Raw genomic sequence first — 12,216 nt, 5'->3', positions numbered from 1 at the left:
CAGCAGCAATATATTCTCCAGCAGCAAAATAGCTTCCTCTAGCAGCAACAATAGATTCCCCCGGCAGCAACACTAGATTTCCTAGCTGGAACAGTAGATTCCCTAGCAGGAACAATAAATTCACCAGCAGCAACAATAGCTTCCTCCAGCAACAACAATAACTTCCCACATGAGTAACAATAGCTTTCCCCAGCACCAACGATAGAACGATAGAACCCCCCAACTTCAAAAATAGATCTATATTCTCTCTGCAGTATAAACAATCATGGTGGGCTCTCATTCAACTGTGGGTACGGGCTGGGTAGAAAATAATATCTCAATTAAAATAACCACAAAACAGTGCACTCTGTGCAATAACCACAAAACAGTGGACTCAGTGGAGTTAGCAAAAATAGATTCTGCAGCAGCAACGATAACTTCTTCCAGCAGCAACGATGGACCTCCAGCAGCGACAATAGCTTCCTCCAGAAACAACAATAGATTTCCTAGCAGCAACAACAGCTTCATGTAGCAGAAAAAATAGAACCACCCCACAGGAACAATAGATCCATAGTCCCTCCTCCTAACAGTCATGTTGGTCTTTAATTCAACTGGATGTAGAAGCTGGATGGCAAATAATATGTCAATTAAAATAACCAAAAAATAGTGCACTCATGGTTAGCCAGGAGCGGAGTCAAGACACCAGGAGCGGGTAGCAGCACCAAAGCTCAGCTCTCTATCTCTGTCTCTCACAGTTCTTGCTCCACAGCCTTCAAAACTGAGGTGGCTCCAGTCCTATATCACTACAAGGATAGGGGAAGGGCAGCTGTATATCACTCTGCTGAAAATTGTCTCAAGGCTGCTGGAGCCACCGGCCAGGAACTACAGAGGTAGTATCGGCAAATGCACCCACCTGCCTACTCCCCAGAATGGACCAAATAAAAAATAGTTCCAGGACTGTTGTTTTGTTTATTGGCAGAGGAGCCAGTTTGTCACCTGAAAGAAGTCCTGGATTATACACTTACCTCTCTGGTTGGCCCATCTGCTATTTACTCTCAATTAAAGAGCTTGGGCCAGATCCTCAAACGAATTACGCCGGCGTATCTATGGATACGCCACGTAATTTCAAAGTTCCCCCGTCCTATCTCTGTTTTGTATCCACAAAACAAGATACGACGGAATCTGGGCTCGATCCGACAGGCGTACATCTTAGTACGCCGTCGGATCGTAGGTGCATATTTACGCTGGCCGCTAGGTGGCGTTTCCGTCGAATTCCGCATCAAGTATGCAAATTAGCTAGATACGGCGATCCACGAACGTACGTCCGGCCGGCGCATTTTTTTACATCGTTTGCGTTCGGCTTTTTCCGGCGTATAGTTACCCCTGCTATATGAGGCCTATCCTATGTTAAGTATGACTGTCGTTCCCGCGTCGAATTTTGAAAATGTTACGTCTTTTGCGTAAGTCGTTCGCGAATAGGGCTTTGCGTAGAATGACGTCACTGTCGTAAGCATTGGCTTGTTCCGGTTTAATTTTGAGCATGCCCACTTGAATGCCACCACGGACGGCGCATGCGCCGTAAAAAAACGCCATTTACGTCGGGTCACAACGTATTATCATAAAACACGCCCCCATCACATACATTTGAATTGCGCGCCCTTACGCCGCCTAAGTTACACTACGCCGCCGTAACTAACGGTGGGAAATCTTTGAGGATACAAAAAAAAGTAAGTTACGGTGGCGTAGTATATCTGACATACACTACGCCGGGTGGAGAGAAGCGCCGGGCGGAGAGAAGCGCTGCGCTTCGTGGATCTGGCCCCTTGACTTTTGAAATTACGTAAATGATGATGTAGATGTTAAAGCTTATATCTGAGTTTAGCGGTTGGATTTACATATATTTAAACTAAACAAAAGTTTTAGTTGTAAGGTAACACATCAAGGACTTTTTTTTTATATAATTGCTGGCAGGCCATCTTTTTGGTCCTAAAGAAATTTGGGATGGCATGCATTAAATGCCATTATTTAGTCCCCCTTCAGATCTGTCAGCTTGTTGTATGCAGATGACCCCCGCTGAGTTCAAACGACGCCGAGTGAAAATCGGTAAACAAACTAAAGTCTGTCTTCAGTGGATTATCCACAATTCAATTTACCATAAAATACAGAAAGGAAACGACTACATATTCTAAACAGAAATGATGGCTTCATGCTTCACCTCAATAAGAAGCGTGTTTGGTAATCGCATTATGGAGAATATGACTCAGAATAGCTGGGATATTTTGTAGAGTGTAATATAAAATGGATTACGGCTGGTGCGGGTTCCTCAGTGGGCCCCGTCTTGCAGGTACATCACGCAAATCTCTCTACCTATTTCCTTGCCTGGGTTTCGTCAAATTTGCTAAATGGAAGGGAAGATAAACGACAATAGGTAAAGCTTATGTTCTGCAGCTGCGACTTTTCCCGAGACGACCGAGGAAGGCTGCGTATACGGCTGGATCTGTACCAGCTTATTTCATAAGTTGTTGGAGACGTAAACAAAATGTTGTTACTCGTTTTCCCTGTTTGTTGGTTTTGTTTTCTGGGGAGATAAAATTCTCATAACAGTGCCTGGATAAACAGGTAGGCCAGCTACGTATCGCAACGTAATGATGAACTATGTGGCTCTTTTAAATCTAGACATAAAAACAACATTTAAAGTGAACTTATATTCAAAAAGTTTAGCTTAAATATTAAATGGTTAAAGAGGAAATTCACTCCCTCCCTGTTTTTTTTTTTATTACCCTTTTACCTATTAAGCTGGGTTGTAGGCAGGTGCAGTCTAATATCTCCACTGTAGGTGGCGCTAAACAGCAGTGGCATTGCAGGGGGAGATCAAGTCAAGAGGAACATAGTTCCTCTATGGTTTCCAGCTATCCGATTGGATAATGCTGTCCCATGTGACTCGAGCAGTCATCTTGGGTCAGGCAGAACCTATTTTAAGCCTTGGCTCCCATCCTTGGCACACATTTTACCTGTAGGTAGTGTAGGGACAGGTCATCCATCTGACAAGGACAGTTATTAGTGGCACAAAGAGGTTCGAGATGAGTAGGGAAAGAATAGGGACACTCCATCCTTCTTGGGACCTCCCCATTTGGGCTTGGACTGGCCAGACTGCATTCCGCCCCTCAAGACAGACGCAGTAGGCTCATCTGTGACCTTCTCTGCTACACATTGCTGATATTGCTATGAGTGTTCCCGTTTGGGTGCCTTCACACCGGGCTGTTGTGCATTACTACATTAATACAAGTTCTGTTCTCTGCAATCAGGCTCTATGTGTTTAATGCTGCCGCACCACGTTGCACCTCCCTACTGGGCTTTCTTTACACACCTAGTGAATCCCGATGACACCAGCTCTGCCCTTCGTTCAGCTATTGCTTTGCATATGATAACTCCTGGGATATGTGATATGCATATCCTAGGAGGCTTAAGGCCCAGTAGAAGTGAACAGTAGTGGGGTTTGCTGGACCGGGGGGTAGGTTAAGTAATAAAGCTATGGATGGTTTTATCTATGTATTTACATGGATATTGTCATACATATTGCAGTGAGCACTATGGTATCTCTTTTTTTTTTTTACATGCTTTGTATAAGGAGAAGTTTTAAGGCCATTTTAACTCTTGTGGGTTCACGTGCTGTGTATAGGGAGGAGTTGGAGATTGTGACCTTTTTTGTACCCATTGAGTGTTTATAGACCTCGTAGAATTTAAGAGGTCTACACTTATAGGTGAGCAGATTTGGGGCATGGTGTTTAAAGTGTGCACACACTATTATTGTTTGTTCATGATAAGAGCACTGTGAAGATCACCTGGAATATTTATAGATGAAGATTGTGGAGGATTGTGGGGTCTTGCACTGTTTTCACTGTTAGGATAAAAAAAATTCTGGTGTTACCTGTGAGTGGTTCATTTGTGTGGAGATGTTTTTAATAATATTGCAGTGAGCACTATGGTATCTCTTCTCTTCTTCCGTGTCATGCTATGCATAAGGAGGAGTTGGCGATTCTAATCCTTAAGCTGTGTATGAGGAGGAGTTGGAGACCTTTTTCCATCAAGGACTTATACACCTCCTGTAACTTAAGAGATTTATATTCAAAGATAAGCAGGTTTAGAGCATAGGGTGGAAAGGGTACACATTTCTACAGTTGTCTGAGGATGGGAAGAGCACTGTGAAGATTACCCGGGAGTGTTTATGCAGTTCCAGCCGCCAATTTTTTTTTGTTTAAGTCAGCAGCTGCAAACACTGTAGCTGCTGATTTTTAATAAGGACACTTACCTGTCCAGGGAGCCAGTGATGTCGGCCTCCCGAGGCCGATCTGTCCATCGGTTTGGGTGATGGCGCCGCCATTCCAACCAAGGGAAACCGGCAGTGGAGCTTTGCGGCTTCAGTGCCGGTTTCATACTGCGCATGTGCGAGTCGCGCAGGGCTTTGTGAATGACCAGCTTGTCTTCTCGGACACACACAGGTCCCAGAAGACAACGGGAGCTCGCCGAAGAGGAGAATGTGATGTTGTGGGCCCCCGACCAGGCTGGAACGGAAGTACACTCGGTACTTCCAAAAAGGTAAGAAAGAAAAAAAAACATTAAAATATCCAACAACGAGGTGTTGAGAGGTGGTCTTTCGTTTATGTACACCTCTCAAAAATGGGTGGAACTCCGCTTTAAGGACACTTTGATATACATGTCATTGTGTCAGTATTGTTTCTATATTTTTCATATAATTGCAATACTTTTATTCCCAGAATAAATGTTTTAAATCTGATCTATTTTCACTGCAACAAATTAGGTGATAATTGTGCTCCGCCATTCATTCTGTATTGGAGTACTCACCACTTTCGGCTGGCCAGTTTACTGGCATCATCACTTGCAGTTGAGTAACATAAGTAAATCCAATTCTTTAGTATGATAAGTTTATTTTCTTCTAACGGACGCCAAATGAATTTTGACAAACATTTCTATCTTTTTTTTTCTTTGTGCACACAAACATTTAGCAATTTACTTGTTGACAGGAAGAGTAAATTATTGACTAGGTGCGTTCCAAGCTATCTCTGAAGCATTTTGCAGACTTTTGTTCTTCAAATCTCTGCTGATCTTTTCAATAGCTTAACTTCAATAAGCTCAGACATGCCTTGTAATATTTTGTAGTTCTACAAGTGTGTGGCTGCCAGAAGGACGCGTTTAATATGTCTGCCACTGTATTGCAGAATGGAGTGCATCTTGCTGTATCCTCATTATAACTGAGCCCAACTTCCAAGGTTTGCTTCCTTCCTGCATGTGAATTGGAAGAGCAGTTTGAACACAGCAGCGTTTCTTCTGCCTTAAAGTGTAAGTTCACCTTTTTCACAAAAAATTAAAAGGGGAATTAGCACCATACACCTCCCCACCCTCTGTTCCTCACGGCACTTACCTCCATATGTCATTAGGTTCCACTGCCAATGCAGCCAGGGCAGGGGTCTGGGGATTTGAAAGTTGTGGTATCCTTCCCCTTCTTTCCTTAGGAACAAATTAGAGTGATTATGGTTGATCAAGCCAGCACGTGATCAATCAGAATTACTCTGATTTGTCTTGGAAGAAGACCAAGGCATTCAAATCCCTAGACCCCTGCACCGCCTGAGTGAGCAGTTAAGATAATCATACACAGAGGTAAGTACTGCAGTGACGGGGGGTGTAAAGTGTTAGTTCACCTTTTCATTTTTCACAAATATGAATAAATAGGGTGGCTGCATTAGTTTTTTTGAATCTTTTCTCCTTTATATGTCGTGCCGGTGGACCTGCTATTTGGCATTAGCCCTGGAACCATTTAGGCACCATCAATTGGGAGGTCTATCCGCCAAAGCTTAAGGAACCCCCTGATAACCTGTGGTGGACGTGCTAAAATGAAAATTGTATTTTATGTTATGATTAGAATCACTGAAATATTTCTCTTTCCTATATTCCTTATACTGTTTGTTTTTATACGCATTATGCATATGTATGTATGGGTATGATCAATAAGTGTTTGATTTCCTTAAAAGAGCTTATATCAGGAATACTATATGATGGTTTTTAAAGTTACCATTTGAAGTGGAGATACAAAGGAGAGCTGTTTGTTCAGAAGCCATTTCCTCTCCATTTTTCCCTCATGTTACAAATGTGTTCAGCCCTTCCCCCCTATTGCATTCCTAGATGGCTTTTACTCCAAAACCCCCTTCTCGTTCCTTGCTCTGTATGGAAGAGGAAGACCACACCTTCCCCCCCTGTGTGAAGCTTGTGGAGGAAACTTGCTGAGCTGACAATGAACTTTTATGTCACGTGGACTTATAAAGAGGATGTGTGTGCAGCTTTCCCAGGAATGGACTTGTGAGAAGAAACCATCCCCTATATGAACTGACCTATGAGGGTGCCATGTGCTACAGACGTCACAGGGAGGGGGTAGGGTAGAATGGGTGAGGGGTGGGTAGAGTGGGTGTGTCTGTATGATGTGAACCAATCAATGCATGTTTTGTGATTCTATGCTTTTAATAAAGCTGTGGGGGCCATAGCTCAGGTCCTCTCTTGGCTGTTGAACGTTGGAAGGTGAGCATGTGAAATATTTTTGTCTGTAGATTGCACTGTCTCACCATAGTAATTTGAATCAGGCAGTAGAATGGGTTTCCTCCCTGAGAAATTGTGTCAGGAAATTAATTAGTCCACATCAAACATCTCAAGGAAACCCTGGTTTATTCTGGCTGCTTTACAGTGATTCCAACCTACTTGCACATTGATGGCTAAAAATAAATCCCAACGCCAGCCCAGTTTTTACAGTGTTGGACAGAGCATGGAATGGTTAGATCCTCTGAAAGGTTGCCCATTTGGGAGATTACACAAATATGTCGCCTGCCTACACACCTCAGCATAGAGTGACCCCTTCTTAGTAAAAAAAATGGCTCCAGCTTGATCTCCTACCCATGAGAGAAACCCCTTCAACATGCTTAGCCTAGTAGGGTCTCTACGATTATGCCCCCACTGGGCAAAACATAGAGGGGGTTCTCCAATATGACGGAAACCAAGCTGAAGCAAATATAGCTGAAGAGTTTGCTATATGCCAAGGCAGTGGGCAGATGGGTGCCATTTTTCTAGTTCTCAGTGTGTTTGATGAGCCAATATTCAACCCGATCAGCACCTGCAAACACTTTGGCCAGTCAGCTGGGATAACAGCTTGGGGCATTTGAGGGGTATCTATTTTATGCCATTTGGAGGATTGCCATAATCCGTTCTAACAGGGATTTATGGAAATCTTTTCAGTTGGGACAGGGATTGTAACAGAACACTTTTTTGAGTAAAATAATGTTATAATTACTCAAAAAATAAATAGTTATAATAAGACAGTGCTTGTAATGTGTATCCCAATATTAAATACTGTATGCAATAAGTGTCAAATAAAACAATAAGCTAATGAGTCCATGTGATAGTTTTTTTTGTGCTTAGATTTCCAAATCACAAGTGCTCTTGAATATATTGTGCATGATCCACTCCACCGTGCTGCTAATCACACACCGCACCCACCGGGCCATATTGTTGTTGGAACAAGAAAGCGAAGTCCGCATGTATACGCTGGATGCACCATAAACTGGATCTGAACAGGCTCTTGTATACTAGGGATGAGCCAAACACCCTTGCCCCCCCCCCCCGTTCGCACCAGAACCTTTGAACGGACCGACCGTTCGCGCAAACATTTAGAACCCCATTGACGTCTATGGGACTCGAATGTTCGAATTCAAAAGTGCTCATTTTAAAAGCCCAATATACAAGTTATTGTCGTAAAACATCTTTGAGAACCTGGGTCTTGCCCCAGGGAACATGTATCAATGGAAACATTTTTTTAAAACGATTGTTTTTTCTGGAGTAGTGATTTTAATGATGTAGCATCATTAAAATCACTGCTCCAGAAAAAACGACCGTTTAAAAAAAAAAATTCCATTGATACATGTTCCCTGGGGCAAGACCCGGGTTCTCAAAGACGTTTTCACAGGCAAACTATAGAGTCTATAGTCCCTGCACAAAATTAGATTACTATAAGAAAAAAGTAATTTAAAACTGCAGGCAGTACACACACCACGTAGCTTTATGGTGCACACTGCAGAGGACACAGGCAATACACCACGTGAGAATACTGCAGCAAGCACAATCACCTGCCTGCCAGTAAATTAGGAAGAGCTGATCTAGCTAAACTATACAGTGTATAAATATATGTACAACACCTGGGATGCATATATATCCTCTACACACTGTAACTTTAACTGACTAGCCTGCCTGCCTGCTCTATCTACCTGCAAAAAATGACACTCTCTCTGTCTCTCTTAACCACCTGCAGGCGGCCTTTTATAGTGTGGGGCGTGTACTAAACCCCCTGAGCCATAATTGGCCAAAGCCACCCTGGCTTTGGTCAGTTATGGCTCTCCGTTTTTTGCAAACTGTGTTTGGCCAAGCATGCGGGTCATAGTGCATGCTTGGCCAATCATCAGCCAGCAATGCACTGCGATGCCGCAGTGCACTATGGGCTGTGAAACGTAACTCGAATTTGGCGCAAAAGACCCAAAACGTTCGTAATTCGACGAACGATCGAACATGCGATGTTCGAGTCGAACATGAGTTCGACTCGAATACGAAGCTCATCCCTATTGTATACTAAATACACTATACCTTAGATATTCCAATGATATTAAATAATATTCCAATATCCCTTTAAACTTTCTAAAAGGTACTAAGTACTTGCGGCAGGACCATCAAAAAGAGAAGGGAAAGCCTCTTATAATGTAATATGTTTAATCAACCTCACATACTAAGAAGTTTTACACTTACAATCAATCAGGGCAATAACTGGGTAACCAAAGTAAAACCAAAAAAGGTATGCACCAGTGTGTGTTCTAAAGTTGCAGCGGTGGCGTAACCAGAAATCCCTACCTACGTGTTTCGTCATTCATGTTTGACATCCTGAGATTATATTTTTGTGTCACAGAGACATCCGGTTACGTAGTTTCTGAATGTACTGATTGGCTTCCATATCCTTTCATATCCTACAGTAATGAAGCTAACACATTTTGCAAAAATTTAAAATAATTCTGGGCAATTCTTTATGGTTTATATGGTGGTGAAGTGGTCATTAAAAAGGTTGGGTTGTATTGTTACTGCCGAAAAAAAAAAAGTAAAAAAATTTGCAATGTGGCATCTCTGCTGCTAAGTGGCACAGATTTGGGGGTCTTATCTGATTGGATGTCTGATCTGAAGAGCATGATCTGCTATAATTTAGGACATGGGCAGAATCACATTATTTAAACCATAACTTCCTGAACACGGATTGAACAGGAAAATGTAAATCAGTCGTTAAGAGCCGTCTGACTGTTCCATTTATTTCTGTTATATATTTTCACAAGAAATAGCTAGAGGCGAAGACTTAGCAGCTGATATTATTAACCTCTGCCTCCCACCGCCTGGAACGGAATGGAAATAGACAATAACACCAAACTCCAACCTACAGCCGAGCTCCCATTAGAAGATGCTGCTATGAGAAATAACTGTAATTGTGACCTTTCTGCCTTAAAATGAAATAACAGTCTGTTTTGAATGATTGCGCCCAGGAAGTTTTCATTATGGGTTCGGAACGGGATATTTTTATAATATTAACCTGGATGGTTCTGATCATTTATTTTTCAATAATCCAGCAGCTTGCCTTAACAAGCATACAACATTTTATTTTGCAATGCCCGGTCCCACGGTAATCCCATTAGCGGAGAAGGAAAATTTAAAAAAATCGCCTAACCTCACAACCTAAGTAGTAATGCTACCTAGTTATTGTGCTTAGGCTAAAACCCCAGCCAAAAATATAAATAAATAAAAAAGTAATTGCCCATTAAAAGGTAAAAAAAAATAAAAACAACACCATATGCCGAAATATAAAATTCTGACCTGTACATCTTTTCCACCACTAGATTTCCTCAGGGTTTTATTTTAAATGACAGCCAGCATCATTCAGACCAAGTTCTTTGAGACCAGCAGTGGTGGAATTATCAAGGTTGCAACAGTCGCACTCGCGACTGGGCCCTTAATCTCCGCCACTGCCGCGCGGGAGATAGCACACTGATCAAGGGGCACAGCCTCCGCCCACACTCACGGGCACACTGCACAGGCTCCACCCATCCTCGCCGCCCTCAGTCACAGGCACAGTCCCCTCGCACTCCGCCCATCCTTCCCGCCCGCACTGACACTCACAGGCACATTTGCACAGTCCCCACTCCGCCTATGCTCTCTGCCCGCTCGGCTCATCCTCGCCACCCTCACTCACGGGTACACTGCAAAGTCTGAGCCCGCTCCGCTCATCTTCCGCCGCCCTCACTCATGGGCACACTACCAAGTCTCCGCCCATCCTCCCCGCCCTCACTCACCGGCACACTGCAAAGTCTCAGCCCGCTCCGCTCATCTTCCCCGCCCTCACTCATGGGCACACTGTCAAGTCTCCGCCCATCCTCCCCGTCCTTACTCACTGGCACACTGCAAGTACCCACCCGCTCTGCCAATCCTCTCTGCCCGCACTCGCGGGTACTCACAGGCCCCACCCATCCTCTCTGCCCGGCCAAGCAAATTCTAGCATGGAGGGGGAACTAAGTGATCTGTGAGCGATCTGCAAGTAAGTGGCACTGATATCAACATCAACACTGCTACTGATTCCCCCAACACCATCACTGCTGTCACTGATGCCCCCCACCACCATTACTGCCACTGATGCCCCCCACCACCATTACTGCCACTGATACCCCCCACCACCACTACTAACACTGATAGCACCCCACCACCACTACCGCCACTGATCCCCACCACCACCACTACCGCCACTGTTACCCCCCACCATCGATACCCCCCCCCACCACCATTACTGCCACTGATACCCCACCACCACTACTGATACCCCTCCACTGCCACTTATTCCCCACCACCACAACCATCACCACTAGTACAACTGATACACCCCCCTTCACCACCACTAGTACCACTGATAACACCCCCACACCACCACTGATACCCCCCACACCACCACCACTGCTGTCACTGATCCATACCACCACCACTGCTGCTGCCACTAATCCACCCCCCCACCCCACACCACTATGACCACTGCTGTCACTGATCCCATCCAGAAACCACCATCCCTGTCACTGATTCCCCCCCCCCCACCACTGCCACTCATTCCATCCAATTCCCCCTTCCACTACCACTCATCCCATCCCATCATTCCCAACCACCACCCTTACCACTGATCCTATTCTCCCACCACCCTTGCCGCTCATCCCAGGGGCATAACTACAGGGGTCACAATTACAATGGAGAACATGTTGCCCCTGTACACCTGTATGGGGGGCATATAGAGGAACAAATCCCCTCTATTTTTCTACTGCAGCCGCTTAAAGCCTGCTTTTCCTCCTATCCCTCCCATAGGCATTCAGTGGCTGCAGGAGGAAAATGGAAGGGATTTGTTCCTCCATATGCTTCCCCCGCCGCCCCTCCTATCCAGGTCCTGCTGCCCCCGGGATCAGTGGGAAGGGCCCTGGCCAGAGGCCGGGGGGGCCTTCATGGTTTCTTGCATCGGGGCTCTGAAGGTTCTAGTTACGCCTCTGGAGCCCAGGCTGTCATGGATTCAACCCAGCCTTTGACTGGACAGTGAATAGAGAAGCAGCACAGTGATGAGCCCACCTGTCTTTCACTCTGCTCTTTCGTCCTATCAGATAGTCAGTTCCTAGTACATGGGGATGCAGCAAAACGGGCTCCTTGTGCTGTTTCTGAAATTCCAGGGCTCAGGTAAGTAAAACGGGGGGCTGGGTGGCCGGTCACCGCCAGGTGTTTTTTTCACCGTAATACATAGGATGCATTACGGTGAAAGAACACGAGGGTTTACAACCCCTTTAAGTCTCATTATATTGATAATATAATATTAATAAGTACAAGGCAACTTCAAGACTTTTTTGTACTTTTTTTTTTTTTATGTGATTGAATTTCAAAAGTTCTTCTTAGTCCTCCCCTTACTGAAGCAGGATATTAGAGGGAGCTCTTGTGTGATTTAGAAAAATATCCTTCTACTCTTAGAACAAATTGCTGACTTTGGAAGAAAGAAAAAAGTCTCTTAACTAGTTGAAAATTCCACAGCTCAAAAGGTAGAGGGAATATTAAGTGTTCTGAAAAAAGAAATCTCCATTA

At 44.3% G+C, this 12,216-nt stretch overlaps 1 protein-coding gene across 1 annotated transcript in view; it reads left to right on the top strand.

Moving 5' to 3' along the window:
* Window positions 1-12,216, top strand: part of SAMD12 (sterile alpha motif domain containing 12) — a 936,923-nt gene that overhangs the window by 548,440 nt on the left and 376,267 nt on the right. The gene's annotated exons all lie outside the window — the stretch shown is intronic.

Source organism: Rana temporaria, chromosome 5 (genome assembly GCF_905171775.1).
Source record: "Rana temporaria chromosome 5, aRanTem1.1, whole genome shotgun sequence".
Classification (NCBI taxonomy): Eukaryota; Metazoa; Chordata; class Amphibia; order Anura; family Ranidae; genus Rana; species Rana temporaria.
Note: the sequence above shows the minus strand (reverse complement) of the source record. Positions and strands in the feature narration are given on the sequence as shown.